A 3,935-nucleotide genomic window follows, 5' to 3' on the forward strand; every position below is an offset into this window, starting at 1 on the left:
ACAGAGCATATATCAGTATAGAACATATATCAGCAACATATATCAGTAGGCTGCGATAGAGGATGCATGGGATTGGATCCTGAGAGTACTGAATCAAGGAGGATTTATAAAAAAAAAGTTTATTAATATTGGGAAAGTCTTCTATAATGTAAAATTTCACACCCTAACAAAGACCCAGGAAATAATGATATCATGTTATTAGGAGGACTCTCAGCAGTGTGAAGAAAGTGATAGACCATATTATATGCAAGAGAGGTGCCAGAATTCTTATCAAAAGTAGTAAAAGAAGGGATTCAAAAGGTTCAGAGATGCATGCTAGAGGAATATACTGTGTAAGTCACCAGATGACTGTTACACGTGACATCTCAGAGGACACTGGATTTACTGGTGATCTGGAATACAATGATGAGAAAAGGACCAATATAATTGAAAAACTCAGTGATGGCCATCTTTTGTAAGCCAGGGAAGATGGTGGAAAATTCTCTCATAGAACTAGGTTCATTGGTAACAAGGGAGATCCCAAAATAATAGAGGCTAACTGGATATGCTTAACCATCAGCAGGAATGTGTGCACAATTGCTGTAATAAGCAGCAAAATCAAAGTGGAAGCCAGGAGACTCTGGCCCACAGAAAGCTATTCAGTTCCTAGGGGTAGGACAACAAAGATTGTTTATCAATTGTAATAATAAAATATATTTAAGGATGAGTGACCTGGAGCATGAGGGCAGCTATCTCAATAAAATGTCACAATAGTTTCTGGACCTGAGCCAAATCTCAGATCTGGAAATCAGATTTTGATTGGCCAAAAAAGAAGCTAGGTCTTGATAAGGAAGTACTCTGCAATACTATGGCAAGTGTATATGGCAATGACTTCCTCTGTTTTCTTCCAAAGCAACCTATGACCGGACCAGCTTCATGGGCCTATCATTTGCCTCTGCACTCAGAAGCGTTCTGTGCTTGGTTTAGTGCTCTGCTGTGATTATCATGAAATTCTTATTAATTTTTTCTTTGACTCTGTTTTTTTTAATTACCAAACAAATTTATTTCTCAGAGTTCAAAACATTATGTGAGAAGATTTCGTGGCCTAGATAGAGATCCAGCTTCTTACGCCTAAAACTCAAATTCAAAGTGTTTCATTCATGTCCCTGCAAAGGACATAATATCATTCACAGAAAACCAAATATTACATGTTCTCACTCATAAGTGGGAGTTGAACAATGAACACATGGGCACAGGGAGGGGAATATCACACAGCGGGGCCTGTTGGGGGGTGGGAGGCAAGGGGAGGGATAGCATTAGAAGAAATACCAACTGTAGATGATTGGTTGATGGGTGCCGCAAACCACCACGGCACATGTGTACCTATGCAACAAGCATGCACGTTCTGCACATGTATCCCAGAACTTAAATATAATAAAAAAGAAAAATAAAAAAATAAGAATTCATACAAGGTAGAGGTTGAAAAAAAAAAATCAAAATACTGTGGGTCGAAGTAGTAGATTATGAACATAACCATCCTCACTGCCACTGCCACTGCTGTAGCTCTTGCCATCAGGATGGAAGGCAACACTGTTGATAGGTCCAAAGTGCCCCTTGACTCTTCTGAACTCTTCTTCAAAGGCCAAATGGAAGAACCTGGACTCAAACTTGCCAAACCTGGTGAAGGTTGTGGTTACATCCGTGGCTTCCTGACCACTGCCCAGCACAACATGGTCATAGCTGGGGGAGAGGGTAGTTGAGCTGATGAGACATTCTGTTCAGAAAGGCTTCTGATGTTGAAGATTTGTAGAGTCAAAAAGCTTGGCTATGTTGTCTTTGGATGCAGTGACAAACATGGTCATGTCCGTGGATAAATAGATGTTGCTGATCTGCTGGGAGTGCTCCTTAACATTCACCAACACCTCTCCAGGTTTGGCACTATACTGGTTGAGCTCTCCACTCTCATGGCCTGCAATGATGCAGTCCCCACAGGGCACTAGTGATTTTTGAGTTATTGCAAGGGATCTTCTGGTAGGACTCATTGTTGTCAGTCTGGCTCGGATCCTGCAGGTCAAATAAGCTCACAAAGCACTGATAGCTTTTCTGCTTCTCTGTGGAGAATATGATGATATTGCCCCCAAAGTCAAAACTGCAGATCCACACAGCTGAATTGTTCTTGAGTAGGGCCAGCTGTTTCCCTGTTTCACAGGCCCAGAGATGACAGCTATTGTCAGCTGAATGGACGAGGACATGCTTGGTGTCCCAGTCAGCATCCACATACCACACAGCTCTGGTATGGCCCAGGTAGATGCCCAGCCTCTCACCATTCACAGAGTACCATGCATTAACGATAGGTTCCTTGGCCGCGGTGAAGAGGAGGTCTCCTTCACAGTTATACTTCATCTGCCTAATGAACCACTCATGGCCCTACAGTAGGACCAGCTTCATCCCAGCAATGATGCAAGGAAAGCTGCAACTGATTCTGTGTTTTATATGTCTGATTTAACAAAGACTATGTATGCAAGCAGAGGAGATTGAGTAGGTACCATCTGTGTGCTTTCCGATTCTTGTCATTCTATTTGCACATAGTATCACCCCAGGAGCACGGAAATTCAGTGGGTCAAGGAAGCATGGGAATTCATTGAGACTCCGAGTGTGAACAAGTGTGTTGCACTTATGACTACATAATGTGGTCCTGAAGACCACATTTTCCAGTTGAATCAAAACTTGCTTTAAACACAGAAGGAAGGCAGTTACATTCTAAGAAAAACAATGTCCAGGGAGCCCTTTTATCTCCTTCCTTACTCTTGTTATTTGCCTGCATTCATCAACCACTTATGCTGAAAATAATGATGTAGAAGAAAAGAGAGCAACTTACGTCCTTTCCTTTAGACATTCCTGACTCATAGTAACCTGAAGGTAGAAACTGTTGGTAGAATGTGTGCATATCAACAAGTAAAATTAAAATGGTTGAGTTTTATGGAGCATCTCCATTTCTGAAAAGAGTGAAGTATATATACATGCATGAGTTAGAAAATAAGAATTATGTCATTTTGGCAATTCCTCATATGAATTAAATGTTCTCATATTTGCTTTTAAAACTGGCATTGCACAATATTAAGGTGAACAGTATTTCACGTTAAATATGAGAACATTTAAAAGAAGTATTTGGGAATACTTCTTCAACCCATATTCTAAGTAATGTAAAAGGCTTCCAGCTTTAAGTAGGACCCAGAGCAGAAAAGATGTCTGCATCAGGTCTAACCTGTGGAACATATAGCTAGAAAGGACACAGCTATGGGTTCATGGGAAGTGCCCATAGAATAATCACAACATAGACCCATAGCATTCAGGATTATCTATAATGAAGAATAATAAACACTTTTGAAAAATAGCTCCTTGTGAGCTATTGAACCCATTAAAAAAGAGAGATACCAGTTAGCCAGAATTTTCCATTAAAAGTTGTATTCTATCAGACACACCAAGTCACAGTACAATGGAAATAATAGATTAGGCATGACTAGAGGCAATAAAAGGGTTATGCAGACATAAGTAAGATGAGCAAGTGGTCCAGACCCCCATGTTTTCTGACTCTCTTGAACCAGCTTTTCCCTCAGTTCACAGCTATAGCCTAATGGGGGATTTTATAACCAGCTGATGGAGGCGAGAAAAGTCAAAATTGGTTTAAGGGTAAAATTTGGTTCAGATCAATCTTAATGGGAAGAACTGTATGTGGTTCTCTCGGTAATTCACTTTGTACGGAAAGAAAAGTAGTTTGAAATAGAATTGTCATCAACCCTAAGGGAGTATCAAATAACCTAGTTGCTTAGTCAGGTGCTTAGAAGAAGAAACATTGATAAATCAGAGCTAAAAAGGTCAGAGGCAAAGCCATGTGGAGAAATCTGTAGGCATGGGTACAAAGAACTTTGCAGCAGTCAGCTAGTTGATGCTAGTAG

At 40.5% G+C, this 3,935-nt stretch overlaps 1 pseudogene; it reads right to left on the reverse strand.

The window, feature by feature from the left end:
- Nucleotides 1-337: 337 nt before the first annotated feature.
- LOC102137205 (eukaryotic translation initiation factor 3 subunit I pseudogene) lies at nt 338-2,427 on the reverse strand (annotated as a pseudogene).
- Between the last annotated feature and the right edge of the window lie 1,508 nt (nt 2,428-3,935).

The sequence above is a fragment of the Macaca fascicularis genome, chromosome 3, assembly GCF_037993035.2.
Source record: "Macaca fascicularis isolate 582-1 chromosome 3, T2T-MFA8v1.1".
Taxonomy (NCBI): domain Eukaryota; kingdom Metazoa; phylum Chordata; class Mammalia; order Primates; family Cercopithecidae; genus Macaca; species Macaca fascicularis.